Source organism: Falco peregrinus, chromosome 10, assembly GCF_023634155.1.
Source record: "Falco peregrinus isolate bFalPer1 chromosome 10, bFalPer1.pri, whole genome shotgun sequence".
NCBI lineage: Eukaryota > Metazoa > Chordata > Aves > Falconiformes > Falconidae > Falco > Falco peregrinus.
The window spans coordinates 21,580,345-21,595,877 of record NC_073730.1 but is presented as its reverse complement, the minus strand read 5'-3'; the positions used below and the strand labels follow the sequence as shown (position 1 = coordinate 21,595,877).

The following is a 15,533-nucleotide window of genomic DNA, read 5'->3' as shown; positions in this document are numbered from 1 at the left end:
TCGTTATCCCTCTTCCTATATACAGATACACATTTTATCACTTAATTCTTTGGAAAAAAATCATTTGAAGGCCTAGTGTATAAATCCTTTCTAATTGTGTGTAAAAAACCTCTTTCCTTTCTTCTGATGATAGCTTTGTTGGATCGATATTTATGTTCAACATTATAAGTGATCAGAAAATTGAAAGTAAAATTAAGTTCTTTTTTTAACATGCATGTCTTGGCCACCTGACTAAGGCCTTAGAAATGACAAAAGTGTCAGAGATAGTGAGCAGGCTTTCAGTGCTGTAAAAACATTGGGGTGCTATCAGTCACTAACCAAAAGAAAATAACTTCCTTTTCCAAATTCCTTCATTCAATGGCATCAACACTCAGTTCTCATCAGGTAAGAAGTTCCTGGTCTCACGCTCTTCTAGCAAGAATAATTTGAGAAAATCAATTCTATATTCCCAAGTTACAACTGTAGGGCTGAAACGAGAATACCCCTTTGGAAATACTGGTTCAGTTATGTGTATGCCACACTGCTAGTCCCGTCCTGCTTTATCTGTGAGAGCTGCAGTGCTGAGTTTCAGATAAAGTTCAGGCATGTATGTATGTGGGGAATGCCAGTGAGCGAGTTAACCAAAGCCCTCTCTCTCCATCTGCAGGCTAGGTGATGAACTTCCAAGTGACTATAATGCAAGAAATTAAAACATCCCCTTGACAGCAGAGATGATAATTCAGACTTTGTTGAAAGTGCAGACACTCGCTTGCCGCTGCAACAGAAGTAGTTACAAAACAAGCGTTAGGGAACGCTCCACGGGCTATGGTGATCTACAGATTTATTGCTTTTTATATCTCTTGTACCATTTTGAATCTGTCTGGATTCAGATTACCCAGGAAATCTAGAAAACGTTCTTCTAAATTATCTGGGAATGAGAGGAGATAATGTTGTACATACTTGAGGCAAAATATACACATCGTGCCACATGCAGATTTATTTTTTTATCATCATTATCAAAATTTTGGCTTATTTACGGGTAGGCGACCTAATGATTCAAAGCCACCTTTTGGTAACACAGAGTAGGAAATGTGAAAACGGTCTGACACCACCCAGGACGCCGCAGCCTGGGCTCAGCATACCTAACCAAAAAAGGGCACCGACCTTGTTGGCAGGCTGTTTTCGCATCTGGCTGAACAGCAAAGATTTAGTCTGGCAAAGCTGTCAGTGTGGAGAAAGCCAAAGGGCCCAAGCAGGGCGTCAGAGAAAAATAATTCAAACAAGAAAACCAACAGCTGGTTTGAGTTGGGTCAATCCAAATACCAGTTTATGACACCTATACAAAAAGAGGAGAAGTGACGTTGGCTAGGAAAATGCATAGATAAAAAGGATGTGCTCTTTGCAGTGATGCAGTTTGCTGGAATTTGAGAGCTCGAGAGGTTTTTGTAGACAATAAAAATGTCAGAAAAATGGTCTGCCTTATGATTGGTGTTTATAGAAACTGATATCCAAAATATATTTATAAAAAATTTATAAGCAATGCAAAAGATTGGTGGGGGTGTGGATAGAGTTTTGCTTGCATGGGAGTGCCTAGTCCAATGCTTTTTGATGGCCTTTACTATGCTGAATAGATACAGAAAAACAGTCACTCCAAGGATGGCAAAGTCCATGAATCTGTACTGATTTATACTAGTTAAAAATTTATCTTCTTATGCTTATTTTTCTTTATCTGAAAAATGAAGGTAAAAGGCATTTTCTTCTACTTTTGCTTGTCTTGTTTCTTCTGACTCTGAGCCTCGATGGCAGAGGACCATCATTTCTGTTCAGGCAGCTCTCTGACCTCAGGCTGGTGTTTCCAAGCACCACAGTTAAATTTATAACAATATTAATGTTACTGCTAATAAACATGGCATCTGACAACGGAATATATCTGTAAATATATATTTTTTTTCATTTTCCCTTTCAAGAGAAAAAAAGTGTCTCCAAATTACTGGGATATAATTTTTTATCTCTTCTTTAGAAAAGCAGTGTCCATGGTTACATTGCTGCCAGTCATGCCAAGTGTTATTATCAAGGTCTGACTGTTGCAATCATAAATAATAAAAGTGATTGTGTTTATGGAGGTTTTATCAGTCAAAATTATATTTCAGCTGAAAGGTTTACTAAAGATGAAATGGAATTTCACTTTGCATTAAACAGGAAAGAGTATGAAGAAAAAAAAATCCCATTACAATAAGAGACAATGCACTGTGTGTGGGTTTATAAATTTGACCCTAATTTTGGAAATGGATCTCTAATCTTGCTGTGCAAGCAACGCATGCTGCACAATAATAGCACAGCCATGACATCAAGTTTTAAAAACTGCACATTCAGTGTGGCAGACTTACTTGGAAATGATCTAACTTCTGTGGACTGTGAGACAAAAGGCAGGTTAATGTCAAAAAAAGATGTGTTTATTGTGGAAACTGTGGTGACCTACTTCTAATATTGCACTACTATATCTCCTGGTTATTTGCAAATGTCTGACATTTCTACTGAGACAAATTACATGGGAGTTAACCCTTGCAACAACTACCCATGACTATTGTTGAGCGAGTGGCTCATCTTGAGAACTAGCTAAAGTAGACTCATGTTCTCCTAGGAGGTCATCTAGTTGTCTTTGATTCTTGAATCTCAGGTTTTTCTCCATCCCTATGAAATCTGAATGCCTTGCAGGTTTGAATGCACCTAGGCCCAAACTGCTTCAGTTAGATAGGAAATTGCACAGAGTGAAACTGAGGGCTGATTATCTAAGGAGGTACAGTACATTTTATGCTTGGAGTCAAGGACTAACTTTTGGGTGCCCTCATACCCCGTAGGATCAATAGGGCTAAAGGGTGGGATCCAGGAAAGCTGCTATGCTTGGGGCCATTTCAGCAGGCCGGGGGAAAGGCCCTTTCCATCCAACAGGCACTTCACTCCGGGCTGCAGGCAGAAGGCTTTGTGAGCGCTCCTTCATCTTAGGGTGCTGACCTGGAAATGCAGCTGTCCAGCAAATCCCATCCCTGTTGTGGGAGGGTGAGCCGTGTTAATAAAGACAAGGGCAGATGAATTAGAACATCTTACTACTCCTTTTCAAGTCATCTTAACTCTAAAATCCTCAAGGATATTTATTCTAAAATCCTTTATGGTATTCATCCCTGGGTGTGGGATTCTTGATTTTGCTTTTCTTTTTCTGCAACCTAACTAAATCTTACTTGAAACAGGGGAGCGATGGCCCAATTAAATGGATGACTGCTGTAATCATGGAACATCTTTTAAATTAAATGGGAAAGACTTCTGCTCCAGGTGCAGGTGGTACCATGGATACCAAGGATATGTACAGCCACAATTTAGAAATGCATGATAACAGTGAAGCAGTAGTAGTTACATTAATGATACTGACTACTACACACAGCTTCTCTCTGCCCCAGGGAATGGCAAGGTAGTTTGTACCAAACTGCTCCAATAACAGAGCAGAAATTATGTCTGCACTGTGCCATGGAGGGGCACTACAGAGACAGACACCTTGTGGCATTCAGGCTGCTGCAGAACTGAAATAATATAGCTGCATCAGCACGCTGCAGATAAAGCCTGCCAAGAGAACTGGCATCGTTAGCTAACGTAGTGATCATGGAGCTTGGCCAAGAATGATGTATTCTTGGTCCCGGTCTCTATGTCCTTGATTATTTCTGGCTTGTATTTGTTTTTTCACCCAGATGCCATCTAATGTTAGATGTTTGAACATCCCAGGGAGCAGAAACTGGGTCCCAGGTCTCTTCCACTCGGCTCCGGGTTTGTGCTGCTTTGTAGGCTCTGCCTGGCCAGTCCCTCCTGTGTTTTCCCACAGGAGGTGGAAGCTGTACTTTCAGCCCTCCTCAGCAGGGAAAAGCCTGGAATCCAGGTCTACCACTTCCTAAGCAAATACTCTACTTGGGCATTATGCAAAACGCCATGGCTGTGAATAAAAACTTGGCATGCATTAAGATTGTTCAAAGCCTACCAAATAAATCAGACTCTTCAGGAGGGACAGCTAGTTTGTAAATCCCAAGCAGCCTTTGTTGACAGAGAAGTGCTTAGATTGTCAGCTCAGCTTGGATTTTTCAGAAATCTAGTGCAAAATCCCTTTGTGTCTTCAGTTTTCATTACCCCCAGAGCTGTGAGGCAGAGCGTTCGTGTTCGGCATTCCGGATGAGGCGCGTTTCAGCTCTGTGCCTGTCCTGTGCACCTATCGCAGCCGGGCCCAGCGCCCCTCTGCTGTGAAAGGGTTTGTGCTGGGGAAGCAGGAGCGCAGTGCCAGCCGAGCGGTGCTGGCGCAGGGCAAGAGCCTGGCAGTGCGCAGGACCCAGGGATCCACGCAGATCCCCAGTCCACTGGAGTGTTCAAACGCTGCTTCTGAGAGACAAGGAGGAAAAGTTTGTAGGCGAAATAAAGACGTTAATTTAAAAAAGAACTGGCTAGGAAATAGCCGTTTCATACATAATGGAGCAGTTAACGTTTGAACCTTACCAGTTTCCCCACAAGCGATGCTTATTGCTTGCAAGCGGAGTGCTCAGAGTCACTGTCTGGGGGCTGTGGCCCGTACCTGAGCAGCCAGATAACCTAACAACAAGCAAAAGCAAGTTTTTAGTGCGGCTGTGCTGCACTTGGCTGACTGCTTAGCATGTCCTGGGAAACGATGTCTAATGTCAACAGCATAGGTGAGACGTTTGTGTCTTGGTTCTTGTTTCAGAAATGTGGAATTAGAAAGCTTGACATGTCTGTTCTGGGTAGTGTTTACCTCATGCTATGCAGAAACTTCTTACTACGCTGGCATACCTTTTCCTGGACAGTATCAGCTCTCTGGTTGAGCTACACAATGGCTTACATATGCTAAATCTATTTATGTGCTCACAGTATAAAGCTTGCCAGGCCTTATTTGCATTTGTGGTTTATAAAACCTGAACATGATTTCCTGAATGCATGACAGTGCCATATATCGTCTCCTGATATGCTCTGAAAACCAACCTCCTAATGACTTTTAGCCTATTACTAAGGCTGCTTACATTATTGTAATGTTGTAGAGTTACCTCTAACACAGCCAGCAGCTCACTACAGAGATTTTGTTCCCTTGTGAGATAGCCAAGCAACTCTTTCTCGTAGCTGCGTTAGTTGTCTCACTGCAGATAACTCGGCCCAGATTTGCATAGGTGTTGAATGTCACAGCTGCATGTCCCAGCGGCTCCGAAAGGCACTGGGGAGTGCTCAGTGCTTTCTGAAAAATGAGACTATTCAGATTTCAAATTTACCACTGCAAATTAGAGGAGTGGAAAGTATGAGGCAATGAAGGATGGGATTTATTCGCATTCTCCCGATTCCAGTATACTGGTGTGACTACTAAATACATTTTGAGGTCTCCTGAGTCTTTGAGAGCATGTAATATTTTTGTCTTAACAAGGAAAGGAAGAAAATGATGGATGAAATTGGATCGTACAAATTTTATTTAAACACACTGTCATTGATTTGCATTTTATTTCTTGGTCCAACTGGAGCAGGAAAATCCTGCTTTTTCAGCTCTGCAAGTTCTGTGATTACACGAGAACCCCCTAAAGAGCTGATAAAACAAGTGTGACAACTCAAGATAAATAATTGCTTCTGACTAATTGTTTCCAAACTACAAATGCAGTCATATAGTCAAAAATCATCACGGCCAGTTCATGGAACAGCTGTTTCATATAGAAATGCTGTGATTCATTTTGTATTCCTGTCCATTATGTGCTTTTGGTGAATTTAGTGCAATTACATGTAGAAAGAGGTTATTGCTTTTTTGGGGGAAGGCATTGGAAGCTGCCATTTTTCAGCAGTGTATTTCTGTGCTGTATTATTCCCCCTGACGAAAAGCAGCCAGAAAGGTGTGTCAGAAAGACAGATGATCTTCAAAAATGCATGAAAAGCGGCAGTCTGGTTTCAACACAGTTCTGTGTAATTTATAATTGTTTTCCATCACGTTGACTGTAAACTGTCTGATTTGGTAAAGATGCATGTTGATAGGAAAAAAAAATCCAAATAAGAAGCAACAGGATGTTTTGAAGGAAATCGCTTGAGAGAAATTTTGCTGGGCTCTTCCTTCTATAGCAGCAAATTAATGAACTACCACACTGATGGAAGAGATTCTGCCCAAATTTGGCTCTCCACCCGTGGGAATGGATGTGGAACTGAAGCCACAGTGATGCTGGCTGTTAATTTTCCTGGGTGTTTGCTCTGTTATCTCACTTTCCTCCCTGTAAAATGGGATATTAATCCTTCCTTCTTTCAGAGAGTTAGTTAGGTTTTGTACAGTCCTTTGGCACTATTAATGAAGGATTTCCTCTGCAATTTATCTTGCCTCTCCTGCTTTGTGCAGATACTCCCGACTACATCAGGAACCTTTCGCTGCAGAGTCAGATCTGCTGTTTTGCATTAGGAGCTGATGAATGTAAAGCTGAGATTTTCCATGAGAATCTGGAAGAGAAGCTGAAATCACTTCAGTGAAAAGTGAGCCAGCTCGGTGAGTTTTCTATCTCTAAATTAGCACTGAAGAGAAGGGGAAAACTTAAGAAGTAATTTCACAGTAAAGCCTCAGTATGCTGGTGAGTAGGAAAGTAAAGTATTCTTCATCCATGAATCATGCTCACTCCCGGGGAGGAAAGATAGATACTTATTGCTCTTGCCATTTACCCTCTAGCCAGCTGTCTGAAGAAGAGTCATGCACCTATAGCCACACGTTGAAAATATCTTCTCTGCTCTCTCGAGTTGTTGCAATGGTTAGAACAGAGAGGAATTGTGAAGGACTTTATTATTCTCACCATTTAATTTTGCAGGATGCCCTTTGGTGCTTTTGCTCTGCGGTAGAGCAGAGTCATCCTGATTGATGTATGCATCTAGTGGACACCAAAATAAGGCTATCACTACTGAGAAATACTGGCTTTGATATAATGAATTACAAAAGAAAAAAAAAAGGGCACTAAGACCATTTTGGAAATATGAAGTAGCAATGCTTATTTATTTAGCAGCTATAGCACAGAAGGAGAACGCCAAAAAGCAAATAAAAAAAACCCTAAAGTATGGGAGTCTAGTGTTAGCAAGCACCAGTTCAGTCTTATCTCCTACGGATACAGTTGGACGCAGCAGCAGGAGTGTTATTTTCTCCCTGCATGATACGAGTCACTTCCACAGGAGACAATATGCAATCCTAAGAGCTAAGCGCTAGGTGTTTCATATTTGCTGAATCTCTTGCTTTGAGTCATTGATTTCTTCACATTGAATCTCATCTCTGGCCCAGTTAGTGAGCCATTAAGTGAGGAGTCTACTGCGTTGATGAAATAATAATTCTGTTTACAGAGCGCCTTCTCACCAAGGCACTGTAGGTGCAGCACAGTATCTGCTTAATTCACACTCTTTTAATAATTAAAGCTTTTCTACCTAATGCCTTTGTGAAAAACTGAATTCTTCTGCTGTCTTCAACCAGAAGCAATTGCAGAAAGGCTGCTTGGGGAGCAGTTCCTAGAGGGTTGCCCATTTGTCTGGCACTGGAACATCCTTTCCTCTAGAACGAAGAAAACGCTTCCTTCTTTTGAGGAAGGTGCTCAGGCCAGGCATGCAGGCACATCAGCTGAGAAGCGGAAGGCAGTGGTGCTCCATTTCTGCCATATTTTTGTCTGCCATACTTAGGGACCACCACACTCTGAAAACGTATTTCATGTTACACTTCAGAGTCTTTTTTCCCATTCTAAAAATTTAAGACATGCTGTAATTATACATATCCTTTAAAGAATAAATTGGCTGATGGTAACAGAGAAAGATACCAGAAACTTAGGAAACGTGGATGACTTGCTGCATCCAGCCCAATCCAGAATGGCAGGAGTTTACCCACCCAGCTGAGAGTTCCCCTAGAAGGGAGAAAAACTTGTTCAGACAATCACCTTCTACAGCACTCACGTTTATTTTCTTTCGTTTTGTATTCACATGTCTAGATAGGGGAAGAAGGAGAAAGGAAGGAACTGAGGTGTGCTGGCTAGGCAGCTGATGTGCTGTCTCATTCCTTAATACTTGCACACTGCTGGCTTAATGATGAACAGCTCCTCAGTGCTCTGCTTAGGAATGAATCCGTAGGGGCACTTGCAAAACCTGTCCAGAGATTTACTTCCCTGGCCCACCGAAGCACATTTTTGTATGCTTAATGTTGAGGCTCTAGAGAACAAAGGTTAGTTACAAAGGCAAAAAAAATTCCTTTAACCATAAAGACTTGCTTCTTTTTTTTCCCCTACTCTGTGAACGTTCATGATTTTTTTTGTGAAAAGACACATTAGGGTGCTGTACATACCTTGTGTAGGTACAAAAATGACACACACACACACAAAAGGATGCGAAGGATCAGATGTCATGATTCTGAAGTGTCATCGTTACTAATTTGCATCTGTAGACTTGTGCTTGGGCTAATACAGTGTAAGTAGTTAGTTATAATGGTTGGATACAGCTCTGAAGTGACCATCTGCAGTGGGATGTGAAAAACAAACCTGGGAAACCAGTGGTGACTCTCACAACTGGCTGACGTGACTTCCCTTCACCTGTGGGAAGTGCTGCTGGAAGCTAGAGATTTTGTAGCAGAGTTTGGGCTGTAGGTCACATTGCTGCCTGTGTTTGAAATATGCTTTGAGTGGGAAGAAAGACTAGCAGGGAAAAGGTGATAGTCCGTGTTGTCAGGAATGAATTAATTTGCCTCTTGTGCCCGTGTGAGCACTGCCTTCAGGAAGCGGTGTCAGTTCCCACGGCCATGGCATGTCCCCTGATGGCCATGTCAGGGGACTGCCAGAATACTCGATGCATTATACTGGTCAAGCTGAAAAATCTTGTAAATGTCTATCTTTCTCTTAATATGCTTGTGTTTCTGTGCTCTTCCTTCCTGTGGTTGAAGGGTCATTGGCTTAGGAAAGGTTTTCAGATAGATAGTCATCGCAATTGACGTTGCATCATTCCAAACACTTTTTCTGAAGGTAAGAGGCTGTAGTAGTAGATGAATAGTTCTGGTGGCACCAGCCCAGTTCTGAGGAGGCTCTTCCCTGGAAGCCATCATGTATCATGGTGTCTGGGTGCTGACAGAGGGCTGGAGTTAATGGAAGGGTCACCAGAGCCCCAGGAGAGGTGGTGACTGAGAGCAAACTGTCACTGGCCACCTGGGTGCCACTATTGCTGGTGTGAAGGCTTGGGAGCAACTAAAACATACAATCTCCTCAAACAATACCTTTGAAAATATTTTCCTAAGATTTTTACTTTGCTTCTGTCACAAAAAGCAAGACTGGAAAATAGTTTGAGAGCTCTTTAAGATAAATCCTTTTGTGCCTTTCCTACAGATGCAGGTAATTGCAGAGAGATTTGGGATCTGTCTAAGTCAGATCCTGCCCGTTAAAAAATATATCTCAGGGTTGGATTTGACATGCAGTGTTGACATCCTTCTTTCTATAGTAAGGCAGATGATATGTTTAGCAGACAGCTACTTTGACAACTTCCCTTCTGAGGAGCTGAAGGAAAATGCTGAAAATTTCCTGTAGCTTTTGATATTTTATGTGCTTGCTGGGCTAATCTTTAGAAAATCCTGATGCTGGGGGTTGTCACACTTACTGCTACCAGAGGCAGATGCAACTCCAGAGACATCAGTGGAATTGTATCTCATTGCAGTTATGAAGCTGGACCTCCCTTTGAAGAAAAATATCACTATGCTTACATTAAGGGGAGAACAGACTCTCATCAGCTTCTGAGCTTTGATACCAATTCCGCAGGCTTGTATGACTACAGGATCTTTCCAAGCCTATCATTTCTTTCCAGTAGGGAAATCACCTCCACAAAGCTTTCAAGGAATTATAAAAAAAAAAAAAATAAAAATTTCCTCCTCATAGTTTAAATTGCATCTTGAGTTATTCCTTATGCATTGTGTGTGTTCTTTACTTTCTTCATTTCACTTTGTTACACTAGAAACTACCTTCTGTACCCTACTGCTGAACAGCTAAATGCCCATATTATGTGATAACGACTAACTCCAGAAACAGACCTGAAGCCATTATAAAGAGCTATTGAATGAGACTTGAACTGCCAACGTGCTCATTCAGAATGAGATGAAAGCCAGGCAAGTGCCTTGTAGAGGGAGTCAGTCTGGATGTTTCATTGTATCGCCACCTCCTTTAATAGGAGATTCCCAGAGTGGGATCTCAATGGTTTTCTGGTAAACCTTTCGACTGATGACTGTGAATACATTTTTCAAAATAATTCTTTTCCACAGGGTGAAAGTATCTAGTTTGTTTTTCACTTGCACTTGTTTGAATCATATCGGTGTATACCAGATTTCTACCCGAATATTTGAGAAGAGTGTTTGACTTGCATATTTATAAAGTATTTAGGGACACATGTAATGAAGTGGCAATGTGGTTTCTCACAGCTGCAACTGTGAACACTTTTAGTGTGGCTGATATTCGTGTGGCTGTTAAAAGATACTACTGCATCTTTCCTGACAGTACAGTTAGATATAGAATAGGCTCCTTCTCACACAGGAAGCCATAATTAAAAACGATTGCATATCAATGTAGAGATTTCTTTTGTTAAATGGCTTGGCCATGTTTGCTCGCTAGTGGCAGCGAGTTTGCAAACGATGGACCCCTGGGAGCCAGAGAAGAAGGGCGCGCTGCAGGGAACACGGCTAATGGATCTTATTTAACTCTGTTGTTTGATTTACTGTTTGGGTCTATTTATCGGCTTCTGATGTGAGCATGTATCGGTTCAGAGGAGGCTTCTTCTCACCTAGAGGTAGAGTGAAGTGTGAGTAAGCCTGCTTTCCTGCTGCTCCGTTCCCTCAAAGGCAAGGCCATAGCAGGGATCACAAAGTCTCTTATCTAGAAGATCAGGGCAGCAGCAGCTGGTAGGAGCAGAGGGGGGCTGCAGCGAGGTTTCCTGGGGCTTTGCTGCAGGAATCTGTTCAGCTTGTTGAGGCACACTTGATTATGTAGCGCTTTCATTATGACTCTGTTTTCTGCCTAACAAGGGAAAAATAAGCCCTACGAACAGCATAATGAAGAATTCGGGCAAAGAGAACAACCTAAAGTAGGAAAGGTCTTTTCATAAAAAGGAAATCTTTTGGGGAGGGAAGGGGGTAATGAAATCCAGTAGCTGTGAAATTGCTGTGTGATAACCAAGTAAGCAACCTCTCCGCCTGTCATTCAGAAAAATTATTGCAGGTTTCAGACTTGAGGCATTGAAATAGTATGGCAGACTATGCCACATATTTTATTTCTCATACAGTGTTTATAAAGATTGACCAAAATTTTTGCAGCAGAAGAAACTTTTTTTTTTCCCCTGTAGATTGCGTGTTGATGTGGAGGAAAATGGTGAGGTTCAAAGGTTTCAGTGCTGTTAGTGCAACTATTGAGGAAATTATTAAAATTCAAGGATTATGTAATGTGCAAATTATCAGGTGTCTTCCTGAGGGGCCGACCCTGGGTGATCCCCCTTCATCTGTATTCCAAACACCCCCTCACTCAAGGCCATTGGTTTTTTAAAAAGTACTATTTTTTACCATCTTGATTGCCTTAGGATGAAGTGCTTGTAGAACAGTAGAAGTGTAATGAGAGCCTTAGTGGATGGAGGACTTCTTGAGCTAAAAGATGAGTTTTGGGCAGCTTGGATAAGCAAGTATATCTACAGCTAGCAGTAGTGAAAATCTCGTATTGTCTACAGCACAGAGGTTATCAGAGATTATGCAAATGTAAGCTGCTGTGGCAGTGTAATGCTCATCTCATGCTTCGTATGGAGCTGCAGTTCGAAGGGGACTTGATGTCTGGAACAGTGGTGGACACTATTACAGAAAATATTCATATTGCTGCTATATATAAGGCAGTTCAGGCATACAGTCCTCATCACCTAATCTCAAAACAAACCGGTTACATACATAAATGGTGATCAGAGACATTTAAGGAAGGACTGTTGTCCAAAAGGATGCTAGTGATAAGGCAGGAGTTCATGAGGAGCAAAAACTTATTACAACTAACTGCTCTTCAGTGCCATCTTGAAAACGTGCAGCAAGTGAGTGAAGGTGACAATTCAAATGTTTGTACCATAAAGGATTTAGCCTTAGAATTAGTGTTAGAAGCTTTGAAAGAAATGAGAAATCCTTCTTAATTACACTTATATTTATATTGACATCATATAAATCAATACTATATTCTGAGCTATGCCTCTGCCTTGGCCAGTTCAGGGTTCTCCCTGTAGGTGCTTTTGTAAAGCTGCAGGTTTGGTAAGACTGAGCAGCACACAAAGCACAAGCTTTGCCTGTGCCAGTAACCTAAATTTTGACCTTTAATTCAGCTGACCTGGGACTACCCATCAAGAGAAAGCTGGAATGGGATGCTGAACAAAAAATTAGTGCTTTGGGCTGCTGAACAATGTACAAAAAAATTAGTGTTTTGGCTTCAGAACCTTTCAGAAATGTAAATGAAATAACCTCATCACACCATACCCGAAAAGCTCCTCTGCCCCCTGCATGGGCGAGGAGGGGAGGCAGAGCGCTGCGGGACAGAGCTGCGAGGCCAGGGAGTGCCAGGCTGTCACATCGCGTCTCGCTCTGCGCAGGAGGCAGGCGTCGGCATCCCAGCATTTCTCATGAGTGGAGCAATCCATTTTGTTGATCCACCAGCTGGCCAAAAGGTGGGGAGAGTGCCAGGTTCCCTGTCTGCCTGGTGCTAACCAGCTGGCCCTGGGCAAGCTTGGGAGCCTGCAGAGCCAAGCCGAAGGCAGGAGGCAGCGTGGGGGAGCTGGCTGGTTGCTGAACTTGGAGCTGGCAACCTTACCCAGCCCAGGAAGCTGTGTAATCCGCACGGCTGCAGCTGGGGATCTGAGGACTTGGCAAAGCGGGCAACCTGCCTGCCAGATTTATTTTGGTCTGTCAGGCAAGGTCACCAATTAGTTCCTCTGGAGCATTTCAGCTTGGTCGCATCAGGATTTTCCAATGTGAAGCTGCAGCATGGTAGAGACTGATGCCCAGCTTCACGGAGAAAAGTAAAAGACTTAGATACGATGTAGGTGCTTATATACAGGACTGAAATCCTTAATACTCCCTCTTATACCCTCAAATAACAAAGTCTATTGATGCCTAATTTTCACAATCTGTGCAGCTCTCCAGCACTCTAAAGAACAGCCTTTGCTCAGAAGTGCTGGGAAACCCATGAGACGCAGCCCCTTCTCACACGTAGGGCGTGAAAAGCCTCACACAAGGTCTTCATCCCTCTACACCCCTTAATCTCTATCAGTAAGCCCCACAACAGCATGGTATCTGTGATTATGCTCATTCGATGATAGAACTGCGGTTTCCAACTATTTTCATGCAGTGACTTAATGCGTTGGACAGCCACTGGAGATGTAAGTCTTCTTCCCCTCCCCACCACCTGCCAGCTGTGTTTCAGAAGGGGCAACGTAGCTGCCAGAACCTAGAAGATGATTTCACGTATGGAAAACTGTTCCCAGGGAGCTCAGGGCCCTGGGAAATGGGGTGCGTATAACCACCTCTTCAGCATTTCCTGGGGAGTAGTCTAGGTAGCTGTCAGGCCGGAGGGGGAAGATACCTCAGATCCCGCCTTAAAGTGCTTAACTCTCCTTTGTACGGAATTTAGTACATTGCTCTGGTGAGAAGATTGTGCTCTGGTTTCAGACACGTGAAAGTCAGGTCTTGTAATATCCGAGGCAATGGGGACACTGGCTCACGGTGCAGAGATGTCCAAGTTAGCACCAAGTGGAAGTGGTATAGCCACATTTCACAGAGGTGAAACACCACGCGGAGATCCCAAGGTATCTGCGCTGAGCCTGAAGTAATGTAGGCAGGTTAGGGTCACAGTGAGACACAGATCTGTCTGCCAGTTCTAGCCCCAGCCTGAGCCTGTGTCAGTCTCTTATGCCCATAGTGAATCTAATCTGTGTATCGTGCCCCGAGTCTCACGGTCGCGAACAGCTCTGGAATATTAATAGTTCTGTTTTGACCACATAAGCAGGATTCCATATAAGTAGAATTCTATCATATTAGCTTATTCGGCCCAAATTCTTGGCTCTCTTTCTTTTGCTATAATTATCTCTTTATCAGCTGGCAAGGAAACAAAGCATCAAAGCAGCTCTAGATAGAGTAAATTCTCGACTGCATGAGAGGCAGCTATGACCACTATTAAACAAGACAATTAAATATTGTTTCACGTAATGTCTATAAAGAATGCTGTGTTACTTCTCTTTGTGAAGGTTAAGATGATACATGGAGGAAACAGTGTAAAAAAATAATGGAGATAGGTTTGAGGGGAGCTAGTCCCAACATTTCATGTGTTTGTCGCCACTTACAGTGTTTTGAAATGAATTTCATTACTGAGAAGGTTTTAAGAGTCATGAAAGTGCCCTGAAGCTTCAGAACCAAAAGGGGCTGTGATCCATTTTCCCAGTGAGACAAACCAAAGATGTGGCAAAAGCCTGAGGACTGTTATTTCAGCACCTTAGTTTAGGACTATATTTGTTATAGTGACCCTTGCAGACTTCATGCAGGACTTGCGGTTTGATGGTGCAAGTCTCCAAGTTAGTATTTGTCTCCAACGCACTCACAATTTACCTAGAGGCAAAATGCATCAAAGATGGTGGAGAATGTGGCTACCCAATATCAGGACCCAGGTTTACTTGGACTAAATGTATGCACAACCTGATGAAGCCCACTTTGCTGCTGCTGTAAAGGTTTTGATTTAACTTTGCCTCTATTCTGCAGATGGCAATTGGAGTAGTCCAGAATAATCCGTGGAGGTCTTGGATGTTCAAACTCCTTCTGGGACAACCTTGCCTAACATCAGCAACCCAGCTTTACACCACCTGCTGTGTCACACAGGTCTCTGGCCCTTAGCCTGTTTGCAGTCATAGGTGAGTGAAAGATACTGGAGAAGGAAAGCACAGAGAGGAGAGAGAGAGCAAGTTTGTAAAGCTCCAAAAGCTTCGGCAGGCTGATGTTTTAACGTGGGCTACAATGTGAATTTTGACTGTGCCTGAATAGTTTCTGGAGGGGCAGGGTGCACAGCGGCGGGGCTGCCTGCTCCCCAGGAGCGGGGCCAGGGCACGCTGAGGTGCCACCTTGGTTTTGCAGAGCGAAGCTGAACATGTCAGTGGACGCAGGTAAATAGGGAAGGGAAACTGGGACATCAGGAACAGGCTACACATAATGAAGGGAAGGGCTGTGATCAGAACTATCTAGAGATAATTCCTGCTTCCCAAACCCCATCTGATTGATAGTGAATTTAACAATATTAGGACATATAAGTGTTCACTGTGAATTACAGCTAAGTGAGCTGCACGGGGAAAAAGAGGGAAAACCATCTTTTATTTTTTTTAGCACATTAAAGCATTTTCAGGTACCAAAATAACAACCTTCTCACACTGATAGAGGAAGAACCTTAAGTGCTATTTTTGAACAGCTTTGGAGTTTCTTAGTAAACTGTTCTCCCAGCCCCGCTTGCAATGTAATT

General features: G+C 42.8%; 1 long non-coding RNA gene across 1 annotated transcript in view; it reads left to right on the top strand.

Annotated features, from left to right (window-relative positions):
- Nucleotides 1-15,533, top strand: part of LOC129785283 (uncharacterized) — a 101,062-nt gene that overhangs the window by 51,286 nt on the left and 34,243 nt on the right. The window contains exons 2-3 of the long non-coding RNA XR_008749080.1: nt 6,380-6,523; nt 14,786-14,934. This is a non-coding gene — a long non-coding RNA (uncharacterized LOC129785283). The remainder of the gene's footprint in view (nt 1-6,379; nt 6,524-14,785; nt 14,935-15,533) is intronic.